This window comes from Lygodium microphyllum, chromosome 20, assembly GCF_053477565.2.
Source record: "Lygodium microphyllum isolate KBCC chromosome 20, Lygodium_microphyllum_v1.1.10, whole genome shotgun sequence".
Lineage (NCBI taxonomy): Eukaryota > Viridiplantae > Streptophyta > Polypodiopsida > Schizaeales > Lygodiaceae > Lygodium > Lygodium microphyllum.
This window is the reverse complement of record NC_141154.1, coordinates 61,629,329-61,648,075: the sequence shown is the minus strand read 5'-3', so window position 1 is coordinate 61,648,075 and position 18,747 is coordinate 61,629,329.

The window sequence follows — 18,747 nt, the reverse complement described above, 5'->3', positions numbered from 1 at the left end:
AAGTTCATTGGATACTTTAGTTTCCGATTTTTAACCTTCCTTACTTAGAAGGATATCAAAGAATACATCCTTTTTGCAAGATAACTTGCGTAAGGATCCGTCATCTTTTTTTAAAGGGTATTCAACCTTTCTTCTTGTGAATCAATCACAAGACCATATGACTTCGTACTTGCCGCGCAAGTCCTACATCATACTATGTGATAATGGAGTTACAGAACAATCCGTTTCAGTTTCTTTAAATAGTCCTAGGGTTTCTTAGCTTTTATTATTTTCTTTAAGAACCTCAGGGACAAACCCTAATTCTTTTACGTTTACGATTTACTGACCCTACAATTAGGGAAGGTGGGTAAGTATTTAAGGTATAAACGTTTCTTGGATTTTAAATTATTCCCAATGAATATTTTGCAGCATAGGTATTTCTAAGTTTATATTAATTCCCTTCCCTTCCTTCTCTTCTCCTCCTCTTCTCTCTCTTCTCTCTCACTCTTATTTTTCTCCTCCTCTCCTTCTCCTTCTCTCACTCTTCTTCCCTTCTCTTTCTTCTCTTCTCCTCCTCTTCTCACTCTTATCTCTCTCCCTTCCTCTTCCCTTCTCTTCCTTCTCTTCTCCTCCTCTTCTTACTCTTCTTCCCTTCTCTTTCTTCACTTCTCCTCCTCTTCTCTCGCTCTTCTCCCCTTCTCTTTCTTCTCTTCTCCTCCTCTTCTCTCGCTCTTCTCCCCTTCTCTTTCTTCTCTTCTCCTCCTCTTCTCACTCTTCTCCCCTTCTCTTTCTTCTCTTCTCCTCCTCTTCTCACTCTTCTCTCACTCTTGCTCTTCTCCTCCTCTTCTCACCCTCCTCCTCTTCTCTTTCTTCTTATTCAACTTCTAGAGTGAATATTAATCTCCTCCTTTACGCGGATCACGTCGCCGAGGGGGGGGTCATTGAAGTCGATGAAAAAGGGGAGGTGCTGACGTTATGTGAGGCAAGGGTAGCGGCTCTAATAACCGGATTGGGTGGGGGGATTCTAACGATGGGGGGAAAGAAAAAGAATGTCGCCACAAGGGACCGCTACTGCCATAGGCGCAGAGGAGAGGGGTTGCGATTGCACACAGCACGAGGGGGGGGAGAAAGACTCTCATGAATGCCAAGAAGGAGTCGACGGCCAAACCTGCAGAGGAGAGGGGGAAAATTTATAGGTGGAGGGGGAGAGGTGGCACCACTTGGGGCTGCATGCCCCCCCTCCCTTTACCACTTGGCTCTCTCTCTCTCTCCGCCATGCAGTCGGCAGGGGAGAGAGAGGGGGAATTTTTTTTAATGAAAACTTGAAAATTTCCTATGGGGGGTCGTATGGGGATATTACATATTGTGTGCCTTCTCTTTATAGCCATGGAGTTCCTTGTTTGTTACAATCCACCATAATTATGTGTCAATCATTTTGTACACACCATGATCAACCCCACATTGGGTTTCTTGACAAAAGCTAATATCGCTTGCCACTAATTAATTATATCAAGCTTGTCAACTGGAGGAACTGCCATTCATTAGAGAGCAATGCAAAATTAATTATTAACTTTCATTTTTTTATTATATTAAGTCCAATTTCAGGTGGTTTAATAATTGTGCATTTGAAAACGCATCTATCTGCACGGATATATCGACACAAAATTCGTGTCTATTTACATGCTCTTTTACACGCGCATATAGACGCAATGGTAGACACGCCTCACTTTGCGCGTCTAACATGTGCGTCTATGAAGTTTCAACATTCCTGATATATCCTAACATAGTATTATCAATGACTCTAGATGGCCAATATATCACAATTTTGTCTTTTTCATTCCATTCTTTCTATGCCTTTAATTGATCTGTAGTCACTGGGATACTCAGTTGTGGCTCCTTTTCTTCACCTAAAGCAAACTCATAAAGGCCCTTTCTTCAAATAAGGAAGTTTGTTACATTGAACTTTCATGAAGAATAATTGCTCTTGTTTAGCTTCTGAATGATGGGATCTCCATTCCTCTCTGTCGTTATCATTAAAAATATACAAAACAAGAAGTAAGACTTCTATAACCTTTCACAACAAGTACAAAGCAATACACCAAGTAACCTTTTTCAGTGATTGCTCAACAATACATGTAAACTACAACCTATTTGCAAAGTAAACTTATGTTTGCTTTCTAGAAAACACCTGGAAAAATACATATTTGAAATCTGCAACTTGTGCATTCACTTTTTTTGTTAATACATCCAAAATCTCAAAATACCATGAAACTGATGTCTACAGCCTTGCAGCTCTAAAACAGGGCTTGAAAGGGCCTCAAATAACCTCAACCTATAGAATATACAATGCTCTCCTTGCATACCAAATCTCACAATAATCTAAGATTTTCACTCTACCCTGGTTTTGGTTGTTCTAGAGGAACTATCCAAGAGGCACTATTCAAGGGAGAGAGTGAAAGAATGGGAGAGCTTCTTACCCATTACTTGCTTGCTTGAATCCATCCTTCTTCTCCTTCACTTCAGCCTTCAAAACAAGCCTCTCAAAGTGGCACTGCTCCAATACCATGTCAAGAATTGCATGGTAGGGAGACTTGCTTGACGTCAATGTTTGAAAATCTAGAATTTCCATAACTAATATTTTTTAGATATGTTAGAATATGCCCCACTTTCATAACCTTGTAACATTAGATTTAAAGTTTGTATTTATCTGCTAGTGATTTTAAAACATACACACCAACTTGGCACAAATTGGGCAAGCAATGGCAGTGTGTAACAAGCTTGAGAGAGTATAGATATAGATGGTTGTGTGGTTTATAAGAGAGGCATTTGTGTTTTATATATAGAATTGACAAGAGGGGTGTGTGGATTGGTGGGATGCTACGCTTGTAAACTTCCTACCAAGCCCATCATTTGTTAGGATGTATGATATATAAATGGCATATGTTCTGGCATCCACTAATGCCGCACCTATAATAACGAGTCATGCCCGCATGGCTGCCTACAAAAGCCTGTACCTAGCCCTACATTACCTTGTTTGTCTCCTTCTTATGTCAAGCTCCAATCCTCTCTTGCCCTCACTACTCTCGAGATGCTCCACTCCTACTGCCCCAACAAGAAGCTTCGCAACAGTAGTAGCAGCGGGCGTAAGCTCGTCGACTTGGATGATGCACCCTCCCTTCGTATGGCCTTGTGCCATTCTAAGTCAGACAAGACTATCCTAAAATCTACTACTCAAGGATCTGTGGACAACCTTCTAGTTGCAGAAGAGGCAGGGGTGAAGCCAAGTTCAAAGAGGAAGACACATGCCCCTTCTCCTATAAGCCCCAATGGCTTCTCCCAAAAACTCGACCATAGCTCCTTGACTACGAAGGATGATTGTGCTGATGTTGTGGAAATTTTTAAAAGGCGTCGACATTCCAAGAAAAAGAAAGGGCCTTTACAAGATTTGCAGATAGAGAGTGCAATGTTGACATTGATTTAACAGAGAAGGATAGAGGTGGTAGTGCCATGATGCATGCATATAGTAGAGAAGCTAGCAGTTATGAACATTCATGCAGTTTAGACTGCCTTGCCTTGGTTCTTGTCATGGACTCAGGATCAAGGCCTTCAACAATGGCTTCCCTCTCTCAAGTTTCAATGGTTGAGGCTATTGGCATCCCAATCCTTTACCATAGTCCTTTCCCTTCTTTTTTGAGGCCCTCACTAGTAGAGTGCATGGAAGTAAGAGAAAGACTATAGAGGATGCACATGCCCCTTGAGGAGTATGCCAAGAAAAGAAGTGCTAGAATCACTACTCCACAAGTGATGGATTTGGAATATTCGAAGCAGGTGACTGCTTCTATTAAGGGACAACAAATGCATCCAATGGGAACATCGAAACCACAGGTTGCTATGGATGGTTTGCACCATGGGAACAGTGCACTATACTTGACTCACTTATTGGAACCATTCTCTCTCAAGACACCACAAATATGAATTCCAGGTGGACATTTGCCTCATTGAAATGAAGGTTCCAAACTTGGGAAGAGGTGAGACATCCCCTTTCTCCCCACCTAACCAATGTCCTAATGTGCTGTTATGCTATTAGTATATAGAGCAATCTTTTGTTTGTGGCTACTAATTTTTCATGCTACAAGCATGGGTTTTGCGTCTACTATCAAAACACCACTACAGTGCACTGAAAGAGGATGGTCTAGCAGGCTACACTTATACTTACAACTGGGAGCTTGTGGATTCAAACCTTGTTGGTGCATTACTTGGTGGGACACCCATGTTCACATGGTGTGTTTGTGGGAAGTTTGCTAGCTCTGGTCAACTTATCACTCAATTGGTCCTCCTCCTTGGTAGGGTTGGCAAGGAGTAGGGTGCTAGTACAATCATGCTCCACGTTTCATTGAGCTTGGGAGCTATTCTATGTATTTGATAACATGCTCTGGTACGCCATGTGTTAATCTACTGATATGCACATAAGGTTAAGATGATGGGAATTCTTGCAGTTGAAATATCATATATGTTGTGTAATACATTATAAGGTCTTTTTTGTTTTAACAAGTCCAAACGCCTCGTTGTTTTCATATCAAGAAATTCATGAGGATTTAAGCTAGAAGAATTCTTGAGACTGTTGGATCTCCTTTGAATGAAGGAGCAGTGTTTGATTGGGTGACCTGATGGTATGTTGTTAAGAAACATAACAAATGGAAAACACACAAACAATACGGTTGTTATGTCTTGATAGAGCATAATGGGGTTATTCATTGCTTATTGGTCTTTATTCGATAACTATACCGCATGTATACAGTTGCTAATTTGGTAATCTTTGGTGCTAGGCCAATCACTGCTTTTATCGATCTCATTTCTCATGTTGAGGCTAGCCTATTAGCAGTTCCCCTGACTATCATAGCTATTTGCATTCTTGTCATTTGGCTCCAGTTATATCTTCTTTGACATGCTTGAAGTGTTTGATCTTACTGGTTGACATTATCCTCTCCATTTGTTTGATTCACTTGTTCACGTCTCAAAATGGTCAGTGGGCAATATATTGTCCTAGAAAGCCTAAATTGCTCTAGCATAGCACTGGCCTTATGAGGGGTTGGTGGCAGGCTTGAGTGAGCAAAGATACTCCTAAACTGATGTATTTTTCATGTCAAACTTAGGTGCATTTTGTTATTGATGTCTCATTGGTGTTGATTATTCAGTTAACTTGATATTCAGCATTTGTGGGAACTAAACTTGGGACTATTTGTAAACATTAGTTTGGTTTCCCTACTATTGGCAAGCCTCTATTGTGTAGGTGATAGATAGTGAAGCTTTTTACTATTTATCATGGAGGTTTTTGAAAGAACAAAATGATTGGCCACCATGAAGAATGAGTGTTATTGGCTTATTGAGGCTAAGGGTAGTATATATATCAATGCTTATGCGAGGTTTTATACATTGGACATAATTTGTGCACCTTTTACTTGACCTATCATTAGTTCATAGTGGATATTCTTGTCTATCTTGCTTTACAAGGCCTCACTTATTTGTGAGCAAGGACACAAGAAGTTATAACAGTTGGCCAGGGACTCAAGAAGTTATAAAAACACACACAATCTCTCCAACATTGTGATTTTGAAATGACAAGCTTCAGCATGTTATATATCACATACTCGAGTTATGGTTGCCCATGATAATCAAGTTTTTATTTTGAACTGGAACCTTGGAGGTGCCAAATATGTTGACTTGGACATGTATCAGGTGTGTAGATTGCACATATTCAAATCTGAATCCTTTTTTTTGGATGATATCCTTATCTCAAGGTAAGTATAACATGCTGATTTACTGATCTATCTCATTGGCTAAGAAGAGCTTTTCACAAACGTTGAAAGCAAAAACATTCACCACCAAAGTAAAGTTATGAGAGCAAGTATGCTAAAAGATAATCTCTTGATACACTTTTTGAAATGTTCTTTGTAGGAAACACACAATAACTCTTTAGTGCTGAAGCACAATTAGAGCCCCTACTTGGAGGAGAGAATAGCCCCAAAAACTATTTACATTGCTATGCATGAAGGGAGATTGTACAATATAGCACTTTATTGAACTTGAGGTGGGAAGGACCAGGATGAAGCTAAGGTAAAGCTTGTTTCAGTCAACAATGTTATGCCTTCTCATGGATCAACAATGACAACAACATTAGTTCTACAACTAACTAATCCTCTAGCCACATAGAACCACATTGACTCACCTTTTAGCCTCAGGCTAGTAGTGAGGATGGCTCTAGTTGCCTAATCTAAGGATCTAGTATTGACCATACCCCATTGTAGTGGAGTTTTCTGATGGCCTAGAGCTCAAGAGTAAGGAGTCCTCATCATTAAAATCTCCTCTAATTGTGTCTCCATAGATGCCGGCTTCCCAACTCCTAACATCAATAGATGTCTTCTCCCCTTAAATTGATGCCAGCTATGAAGTTGAGCTCAAATAGCCGTTGCCTCTACATTAGGGTGATCCTTTCACTCGATCCAATAATTTGGATAGGTCCAATGATTTTATTTATTAGCTTTTTGACTTAAAAGAAATTCAAATTCTTGTGGATTACACCTTGTAGTTGTCCTTGTCAATCAATGATCTAAGTCTTATTCATGAATGGGAAATCCTTTGGCAATCAAACTTTTTCCTTGTAGCTTTTTCCCTAATGAACTCAATATCTAGTAGGTTATCATTCTTGATCAACTTGTGTCTCAGAAACGTATGCTCTTGTCAAAGCTTCCTTTTTGTGATTTGTCCTTTCAATTTGTTTGTATGTTTCTTCAGGGTGACCTTAAGAGTAGTAGCCTAGATGACTTTCTAATTTTTGAAAAGCTATCTGACACAGTAGTGTGAATTCATGATCTTTATCATCATGTTATCTTTTGGAAATTGAACGTATATAGGTGCCATGCCAATCATCGAGCCAATTCATGACTCTTCAATATGTACATGTTAGGAATAAACATTGCCAACTTTGTCCAAAAAATTAACCATGACTGTGTTGCATTAAGGTGTAAGGTGTATCCTAGTTCTAGGAAACTTATTATCAAATCCACACACATGCCATGCTAGGATTTGTAATGGGTGCAAGAGCCCATCTTGATTGTTGGTTATGTTCATAATCTTGTACAAATTATTCATACATTGGCAATAAAAGCTACAAGCCAACTGAGGTCAGCATTGATCTCTATACACTTACATTTTGTGCACTAGTGGATGGGATGAAGGCCGTGTAGAGGGGTGAATCACTTTGCACCTAGGCACATATTAATGCACATATATGAATAATTATGAATAATTTTAGTTATGCACACATCCACGTGTATGATAGGAGAGGCCATTTGATTGGCATGCACTGTGAACTAGCGATATGCATGTCACGAGAATTGATAAGGAAATTGGCTCCTATCACTCATTGTGCAAAGCTCTATACTCTTCACACACACGTGTATGGAAAAGGGTCGTTGATTGGCATGTATGTGTGTCATGAGATGGGTCTCTTGCCATGCATTATTTGTATCCTTGAGTCTTTGTGCATATGTATTTTTTAGTTACTTGTGAGATACATGGATTAGCATGTGTCATGTATGTGACGTATACATGTCATGATACTTGTCTCATGATGGGAGTGTGTGTGTAGGGCTCAAAGGTGCTTGCCAAGTAGGCACTCAGTCATAGTCCTAAAGTCAGCAAGTGAGTGTCTTTTGACAAGTATGCCACAATTGACTTGACATTGTGTCGTGACTTGGCATATATGTGTCATTTTGATTGCTACACCCTCCTTTCCCTCTTGGGTATGGATGGGCAATTGGTTGTGAATTCCACCAGATAGCATCATGATGGACTATAAATGAATAAATAAGTGTTGGGCATTTGGTCATGTTTTCACCTATGTAATGTCTTGACACGCTAGTTGTTTGGTGTTGCTTGATGGGATGGCCATTCAGGTGGTACACTCAACCATAAAGTGTCCTCACATGTGTAGAACTTTAAAACCCTAGAAATCTTTTTGTGTATTTATGCTTTCATGAGAAAACAACTTGATGCAATATATGTTACATCTTCATTGTTCAATGTCTAAATGATATCATACAATTTTAACTCACTTGAAGTCTATATACAACACTAGTATAACCCAAGATTGATATCATGTATTTTTTTTTGATCATGGATTATATATCAAATGTTTATATTCAAGTGATGCAATCTAACTTACAATTGGGAGGCAAGGTCTTGGGTACCATGTGTATATGCTTTTTTTCCTTTGTCACAGATTGGGGGGAAATGATCTTGTCGATATGACTCTTAACGTTGCCAAAGCACTCCGCATTTGCTTTAGAGGCCATATCCTCCAATGTAGAAGAGCAAATATCCATCATTAATAGCAATGACGTTGCCTTTGTCAACTTTTGCAATCAAGCAAGCATAGCTATGCTTGCCTTGTTGCAACAAAAAAGGTTTTTGCACATAGTTACTGATGCAGTCATGGATCCTCAGAAGAACTTGTATCTTTGTTGCACATTGCTCTGAAATGCACCTAATTTGCTTGGAAATCTTAGGGAGTTAGCACCATCATTTGTATCAAATGAGAAGTTGGCCTTGTGGAACACAAAAGTTAAGAGAGAAGACGGCGCATTCAAAGTTGGCAAAAGGACTTCTCTGGTGCCTCCTCTTTGCCAAAGTATTTGAAGACTAAAATAGGTGCAAGTCCTAGTCCTGATTGCACAAGGCATCAAGATGATCTGTCGGGGGCAAGAACTATGTGGTGGACATTGAGGAATCACCAATGTGCACCAACTATTGGCATTCCTTTTGATGAAATCAAGCCAAGTAGAGACATCCGTGAAGGGTCCTTTGGGCAGTGTGTGGAAGCCACAATAGATAATATCAGTTATTTTCCTTCAGATGTGAAATTTTGTGCCAAAATGTACAAGGGATCTAATAATACAAAGATACAACAGTTTCAAGTAGAGCGTGGGGTGAAAAAGGTCGATGCATTGATTCTGGGATGGATTGTCTTCACTTTTGAGCCCCCCTGGGTTATGGTTTTTCCGTTATTCACTGGTGGTACATTGAATGATGTATTGATGTGGGGTCCTTTCAGGGAATGTAGATATAGAAGAACAATCAAGTACTTGCACAAGCCATTAGTGGGATTCAACCCTAATCCCGACAAGGTACCCAATGCAGAGGAGAAAGCTAGTATTGTGGGCATTATCAATAATATGATAAACATTATTTATGCACTAGTGGATGGGATGAAGGCTGTGCATAGTGTCGGTATCATCCATTCAAACTTGCATGCTAAGAACATGGTATCATAGATTGGGGTCTAATGCTCATTTTTAGTATGAAAAGATCAGAAATCAACTATGGTAGTCTAAATGATACCATGCACCTCATAGATGAGCATGGGCGGAAAGGAGAGTTGGAAACCAGAAGGAGACCTTGGATTGCACTTGAGATCTATGACCCACTATGCCAGTCTACCTATAGTAAGGAGTCTGTTGTGCATGCAATTGGCTGGATCATCATTTGTCTTGTTGAGTTTTGGCGCCTAGGCCAGAACTTGTAGTTGTGTAGGAAGCCAAGGGATGCCCCATATGAAGTGACTATACATCTGATAGAGTTAAAGGCAAGTGATTGCATGTTGGTAGATAATAGGGCTGCATGCATATCTTTTGCAGACCTCGATGACTTTGAGGCTACATTGTTCAATTAATAGGGCATGCTGGTAGATAATAGGGCTGCATGCATATCCTTTGAGGATACAATGTTCGATTAATCTTGCAAAGGTGTAGAGACCGCTTGTAGAGCTCGATCCTATCTTAGCTCATCCCTTTTGAGTAACCCGACTCTTACAATCTCTACTTGCACTTTGTAAAATAATCTATTTGTAATATTTTCGCACGAAATATTAAAGAACTTTGATCACTACATGCCCCACGCAAAAGCTGTGCTAAGTTATCTCTCACAATGAAATAATGATAGTGACAAAGTCCTTACCCTGCACATGCGTAATAATGAACCCCATTCGTGTTGTGCAAATAAGGCTGAGTTTAAAACCCACAAGCCGCATGAGAAACACCCCTTACGTAAAAGAAAATTGATAAATGACTAAAGTAGTGCAAATCTTTTTATTATTAACCCCTCCCCTCAGTCGATGCATGGCAGGGGAGAGGGAGTGGAGCTAAGTGGAGAGAGGAAGGAGTGTGGTGTGGGGTTGTATGAGGGAGGGAAGGCATGAAACCCCTCCACATGTGTGGATCTCCCCCCCCCCCTTACACACTATAAAACCTCCCCCTTAGAGCTTGGGGTGGAGGCACGAAGAGAGAGAGAAAGAAGGCTCTGCCTGTCGTGTTGTTGCCATCACCGCCGTGATGTGTTGCCGCCAGATCCGCCACCATCGCGCCTGCAGCGCCATGCCCTTTGCCACCTCTCCCCATCGCCATCATCATCCTCCTATTCATCCTCAATCTCCTCTCCTCCAATCATTATCCCCCCCTCCACGTCATTCTGCTAAGGAGCAGAAGCTTCTAACAAGGCTTTCATAAGCCTTGTATACGCGTGCTTCCTCGGGATTTAAAATCCAAGCCTCCAAGGACCCTGATCCCGCGCAGGAGAGGAAGATCGCAGATTGTGAGTCTTCAGGACGCGCGAGTAACCACGGGAAGCTGCTGCAACAAAAAAATATGTTGCATAAATGGCCCCAAAACAAAGGATGCAAGGTGCACGCGCGGAAGCCTCGAACCCAAGTTTACACGTGGACATCACTGTGAATCCTCAAACCCACGTTCTTAGAAGTTTAATTTCGCATAAACGAAATGCATTGGGCATGTCTAAACTTCATAAGGAAGTTAGGAATACAAATTACTCATTCATCTTACGAGTTTTAAAATGCATGTTTCCCTTTGCTTGCATTTCCAAAGTGACAATCCTAAACGCATACTGCATAGGTTAAAAGAATGAAAATTTGTTTAAATTCACCCTTGTCTTCCTTGCAAGAAGGAACAAGCATATGTTGCATTTAGGAAATAACTTCCTTGTTATGATTTTCATGAGTAAATCATTAACATCCGTTAGATGTTGTCCAAAGAATTGCATGGCATGAAAAGGAAACCATGAACTTGCCTGTTACATGCAAGGATACATGCATTTTAAGTCGGATTAATTGCTGTAGAACAAAATAAGTCAGTGTAGTCTTATGACATTCGTCATGCATGAACTTCATCGATCGAAGTTGTATCTAGAAAAGGTTGCATGTCATATTAAAGCCTAAAATTCAATTGCATTAAATGAAATGTTATAGGCATAAGTTCTTGATGTAAATCTATGTAGGTTTTATGCAAGTTATTCCCCAAGTTGTCAATCATCATGATTTTTGCAAGGAAAAGAAATGGTCTTTGCAAACCTTATAGTTGCAAAGAAGTAATGAATCACATATTTACTTGTAATGTGATGTCTTGCAACTATTTACACCTTTAGAACAAGTTTAGCATCTCTAAGAAAAGATCGTTTCTTGTCGCAAGACAAGTAGTCCAATTTAGCTAAATCACTTGTAATGTTATAACCTGCAAGGGATTCGTAAAAGCATAGCTAGTTGGTACGATGAACACTTCAAAATGCTAGGCAAGGTTTAGTACGTTAAAATTCTACCTAGTATCGCACTTGGGACACCAAGTCGAGACTTTCGAACCCAAAGGTCCTACCCACATTCACGAAATGATTAGGTTAAATGGAACGCCCATACAATAACGATCTAGGGTTTTACTCTAAGGATCGAATGACCCAATACTAGACTTCCAATTGAGTCTAGAAATCTTAGGGCCAAACATTATTGGCCTAGCAAGGTTAGGGTTGGGTTGGGTAAGAAGACACCCCAAACCCTACACCTTGGCTAAACATAATTCTTGACCAAGGAACGTCGTTGATGGGAGATTGATCCCACAAGTTAGATGCGACTCCTATGCAACAAGTTGCAACGTCACATGGTTTTGTGTTAAATCACAAAGTTGAGTTGCCACTCCTTAGAACAAGGTTGGCAGGTTCTTGTGCAAGTCTAACTTGCAAGAGGAGGAGTAGACATCCTGCTACATCACCCTTCCTTGGGCTGATTTGCCAAGATAAGGAAGTTATGTATTGCCTAGCAAGAAATTGACTAATCAAGTTAGGGCGACGAGGATTGCCCAGAATTTACTGTCTTGACTTAAGGAACCTAAGGTGTTGGTTAATTTGGGTTAATAGGGTATAAATCCCAACCCAAGGATAAAAGGGTAAACAAGCAACGAAACCCTTGGGGATTTTGCCAAGTCTCAATTGATCCTGAATCAGATGCTGGACGCATTCGGAGAAGAGGATTCACACCTTAGCAACTGCCCAAAGGAAAAAACGACTGGATTGATTGTGTTTGTACAGTTTAGGAGCACTGTTTGTATTGCTTTGCTCAAAGAACTAAAGATGGAAAAATAATTAATGCTTCAGGTTGAAGGCTTGGAGGGAGAGGAGCATCAGTTACCCCCGACTGTCTGCCTGACCCTAACCAAGGGGGTTGTTAGCCGTGCCGACTACGTGGACCGAACCCATCGTGAGAGGTCTCTCCTTTGGGCGCTACTTAGAGCAGGAGGATGCTTGGTTGCTAGAGGGGGCTCTGGCCGTAAATCCCTTGCTTTTCGGGTCCTGCACAAGAGGCTGACGTGACTTGAGGTTGGATCTCGAGGCCTGCATACTAGTCTATGGGCGGAAACTTGGATTACTAATCCCTAAGGATTATGGATTGCCTTTGGGCAGATTATGGATTAGCCTGTAGGCTGGATTATATGATGTATTCCAAAGATAAATAAGATCAATTGTTGTAAAGGAACTTGTTTGACATTGTTTTTCTATGTCAGTGCTAAGATTACTTGAAGTAACTGGTGATTAACTGGCTAACTAAGGAAGCTATTTTTGCATGTCAAGCTAAATGTGGTAGATAATTAGACAACTAAAGCAACCCTGAGGAAAGTGCGGTGGATGTGGCCATGGGTCCATCCTACAGATGGATGGTCCCGATTGGCCGGGAACTTTTCTCGAAGGAAGTTGATAGCAAGGAATGTTGACCTAGAACCTAGGATACTAGAGTCCCGATTTATGCTATTTTAGGGGAACGGAATGGGACTATGCCTTATGGGCAGAGAGGTCAAGCTTTGCATCCCTCTCGTTTCCCATTCTCTCTGAACCAAGTGCAGCATGAATCCGCTTCGACCCTAACGTTTTTGCGTAAAGTAGTTCACCTGCGGTTCGACACTAGCTATCATTCTAGGAGCTTGACCATTAAGGAAACCCTGATTCAAGTCGGTCCTAAGTGGGAATGGCCGAAATGCTTCCACTACGTGGTAGACTCGGGAAGACCTAGATTGCAAACCTCGTAACATTTTGTGGGAGTGCGGGGCAACACTTTCTAGACTCTCTTCCCGATGGGCTGCTAAGACGTGTCCTGCAAGTAAACGGGTGGATGCATTACACTATTAGTTTTTGGAGTTTCCATGACAAGTGAATCCAAACATGTCTTGAAAAGATTGGCAACTTTGTAAAACTCCATACTCCATGAAATGAGACTTATAATTTGTGCCTATAGATTAAGTTAGTTAAGTGCTTTTAATTTTTAGGAGTAATTATTCCAAGATTTCATATCTATGTCTCATTCATGATTTGTTTTATATGATTGATAGTTTTTTCAAGTTTTGAGATTCACTATTTACATTGTGTCATGTTTTATTTCATGGTGAAGATTTAATATTTATAAATTATTTCTAGTTAGCAAATGTGAAACACTTGTGAGTATTTTAATGCATACATGAGGTTTATGAGTGTGAATAATCATATCTTAATATTTACATCATAGATGACAATGCTTATCATAATGCACTTAATAAAGGTAACATTTAGGAAATTTCATAGTCACTTAAACCATTGAGAGATTTTTATGAACCTTTGATAGCTACTTTGTGATTAATTCCATGATAAAGTTGGATATCGAATTATTAACCATATCGCATTTTATCTCCATTGAACTAGTGTCATTATTTAGTAAGGTTTTTTAAAATGTGCAACGATGTATGTGTACATGCGTATGTGTGTTATTCCTTGCAAATAAGATGCTTTAATCTAAAAGCTTGAAACCAATCTGTTATGGGTCGTAGTTAAGTTGGTGATGGTCTATATGTTTCTTTCAATTTCAAGTTATATTTGGTTTTATGTGCAACTGGTACAAAATGCATAAGGATGTGTATGTGCACACATTTAAAGGGTGTTGTTCCTTGTTGCAAACAAGGTGATTTAATCTAAAGGCTTGAAACCAATCTTTTATGGGTTGTGGTTAAGTTGGTAATGGGTTATATGTTCCTTTACATTCTAAGTTATATTTGGATTTATGTGCAATTGGTATAAAATGTGATCATATGTGTGTGTCCACGTATGTGTGTGTGTGTGTTGTTTCTTGCAAACAAGTTTTTTTAATCTAAAACCTTGAAACCAATCTTTTGTGAGTCATAGTTAAGTGGTAATGGTTTATATGTTTCTTTGATTTTCAAGTTATATTTGGATTTATGTTCAATTGGTATTCTTTAAAAGTTGATATAATTTTGTAGTAGCATTGTGAAGAAACAAAATCTTAGGTATTGTTTTGTGTGTTTTTCTGTAGGCATGGGTAGATTAAATTAAAAAACATTTGTGAGGTTTCAAAGGACGATATTGCAGTATTTTTTGGCCATCCAATAAATACCCCTACAACCACAAATGTTATTAATGATTCACAGATGTCAACAAATCAACTAGATACGTTTATTCTTACAAATGAAGAAAATAATGAGAGTGAAAAACCATATCAAATAGCAAGAGATTAACAAATTAGTGCCACTACTAGTGTTGGAGTAGTTGAAACACAAATTACACCAACTGTACAAAATGCTTCATGTCAACCTATACAAACAAATGAAGAAGAGATGTCAAGTTCCTTGAAAAGCACACAAGCTAGTGAAAAGAAAAATAAAATAATTTGGAGCTTTGAAATTCATACATTTTAGCTAAATTGAGTCAGCAAATTTCCATTCATTGAGTTAGTTATACCAACAGGTGATTCTACTCCGAAAAATGCTTGATATATTAGCTCATGGAAAAAGGAAACTGATTACACACTTCAGCTCAAAATTAACAATATAGAGAAGCATGCAAGTAAGGTATATGAAAAAACCATTGTTGATGGGCAAAAAGTAAGTCAAGTAAGATGGAAGTCTAGTGAGGAGTGTCTACATCTAAAGAATGCAGGACTATATTAGAAACATTTGTTTGAGCAAGCACAACATGAGAAGTTATCAATTAACAACATGTTCAAAAAATTGCAAGATAAGACCTTGCAAAGTAAAATCCTACAATTAAAGGTATTTTTTAAATCATTTATAATTATTAATATATTCATAATATGTTTTGTATTGTGTGTAATATCAAATTGTAATGGCTTTTTTATGTGTAGACTATTTTTTATATATTAAGGCGAGAAAGACCAATGGAGGGACTATCTCAAGTATAAGGAATTCTTGTCCCAATTTTCTATTGATAATTTTACACAATCACATTGGTCACGCAATAGTAGATGGGATTTGGCAGAAGCGTTAGATGAGGTTGTCAAGCAAGATTTGAGAGAAAAAATCAAATCTTCTCAATTTTTTGCTCTCTCGCTAGATGAGGCCATATCTAGAGATAATACTAGTTGGGTTTGCATGAATGTTTATATTGTGGAAAATCATGTTCTTCATGCATATTTTCTTATAATTAAAAAAATGCAAAAATATGCCATAGTAGAGAATCTATTCTTGTTAGTTGAAGAAAGCTTGATGAGTATGTTGCAATTATCAAGGGTTGAGATTGCAAAAAAACTAATTTGTGTGGGAGTTGATGGAGCAACAGTTATGCAAGGCCATTGCTCAGGATTTTGTGTCCGCCTACAAACTTCTATAGCACCTTTCATGTTAGGAATTCATTGTATGGCACATAGAATGAACTTGGCCTATCAAATAGTTGATGAGTTTGATAGCATTGCAAAGGTGGAGCAGTTGGTTAGTACATCTAGTAGTTTTTTTTGTAGGAGTTCCAAACGATATTTAAAGTTCCAAGAGCTAGCGAAGGGTTTAACAGAGGGTAGAAAATTATTGAAGCATGTGAATACAAGGTGGATCAGCTTATACTTGCTAGCTAGGAGATTATTAGAGGAGTACCCATCCTTAGTAAGACTCATGGATAGATTGGCAGCTCAAAAGTCAAAGGAGACTGACAAGGCATTAGAGCTTTTAACAACTTTGACAGATTTAGAGACATTACTTACATTGATAGGTATTCAATGATTTTGGGGTCAATAAACTGCTTGTATTTTTTTTTTCTAAGTTTGATATCTAATATTTTGTATATTTGTTTTATAGGAATTGTTCCTCTACTTGTAAAGCTTAATGTCCTTTTGTGAAGCTTGTTGAAAAGAGAACAATGTATATGACTCAATATAGCAATATTCAGAAGATGGTATGCTTGTCATTAGAGTCTTTTTATGCAGATATGAATCATCCTTTGCACAAGGAGAGATTCAAAAGATGGCATGAGATCATGAACTTTCAATCAAAACCTAGCAAGAGCTTTTTAAGGGTAAACAAAAATGGTACAACATGCATCAAATTACATTCAAGGTTGGTACATATTTATGTCTCTAAGAAGGGAGTTGAAGGGCGGCTTGTTAGATGATAGCATGTAAAGATGGAAACTTTTAATAATGTAGTGTAGAGCATTAAAATCACATTATCACAAGTTGCACGGTCTGTGTCACAGGAAATAAGAGAACGGTTTCCAAGAGATGAACTATTGGAGGCTATGTCAATAGTTTATCCACAATTTTGGAACCATCAGCAAGCCATGCGTGCTCTTCAAAAGATTTCAAGAAAAGAATTCATGTTCTTAAAGATCACTTTGGAAAAATGTTACAATTGCAAGGGTCTGATGCAACCTTCTTGGTAATAGATGGGGATGTACTTTTGCAACAATCACAATGCTTTGGAGAGACCATGTGGCATCAATTTACAGAACTTGTAGAGCCTACAAAATCAGGTGCAATTACTCAATTATGGAGCATGTTGATCATGAATCAAGTTCTTCAAGATCGTATGCCTTAATATTTTGGACTTGTTGACTTGGCTCAAACAATGATTTTAGGATCTGTGGAGGATGAAACAATGTTTAGTGTTATGGCTTTTTTTAAAAACAAGGTGTGCAACAAGTTAAGTACAAACTTGGATACTTGCATGAGATTATATGTTTCCCATCAGTACTCTCAATAGAGAACTTTCCCTATGACCGAGCTTTGGCATATTGGATATCGACACACAATCGACATCAATACCATCATCATCATAATCAAAACTACATGAAAATGATGAAGTTCTTAATACTGATGGATGGAAAGCCTAAGATAATCAAGTTGATCTTTGTGTAATCAACTTAAATGGTGAAGCTTTTGTATAGACAATCAAGAGACAATCCAAGTGAATCTTGGATTGTGGCTCATCAATACATTGTTTATAGGTATTTTCTCATAGGAAAGCTGAGCTTTAATCAATGTGTATTGACTTGATTTACCTTGCTTTAGTTCTACTATTTTCTTTGCAATAACATGGCCATTGATTGAATTATCTTTCATTCAATGTTTTTTCTACGTTATTATTAAGAAAACCTTACCATGTTGAGTTCAAAAAAAATACTTTAAACATTTTATTGCTTTATTATTTTCATTAAAAATATTCACCAATTGATTATAGGATATCTTTGGTTTAGAGAACAAATCACCACACTTTCAAAAGTCTAAAATAGAATTTTCGCCACATTTTCTATAACATGAAAGTATGCATTTGCTCTTCAAATCATCTATGATGCCTTCATAAGATATTTCTAATTTTGGCTCTTGATCCACATTGCCATTGGTATTCGCTTCCAAATTTGATCCTTGCATACATGACTCATAGGAAGAGTTATCATCAAAAAGAGAAAAAAGACAAGTATTGAAGATTCTTCATCATTCTCAAAGCTTTTTGAATGCCCTTTACATACAACATGCTCATCATTACCATCCTAATTTTCTACTTATCCTAATATAATAAACATAATTCAAATTGAAGAGTTACCTCAAGAGTTCACGCACCTTCTAATATACATGGTAGATGTTTAATCTTATTTTCTCCAAACAAACAAACTTCATTTACCATCTTTGTAACCAACTCATCATCACTAGACTCCAAAGCATCACCACAATCATCATAAAACTTCTCATGGCACTACAAGAGATATAGGCCTCATAGTGACATTCAAAGCGACGAAGGTTCACCGAAAAAATTGCCCCTGTCATTGCTAAACACGTTGGTATTAGCGACTCCGTAGAACCGTTACTATTAGTGTTGCTATACGATGCAAATAATGATGCAAATAATGATGCAAATAGTGATGTCAATAGCAATGGTTTGTGACACAAATTACGATGCCAATAGCAACCCATGCAATAACTTTGCAATGCTAATAGTGACGGTTACAAATAAAAAATTTGTGACAGGGAAGCTTGACACTATGTGCTATATTTATATTCTACAAATGGATTACATGTAAAGTGTACAATGGTTGTTAATATGAAGGCAAAATGTATTTGAATCCACAAGACCGATACATAAAATAAATACAAGATCGCTTAATGAAAGTGCT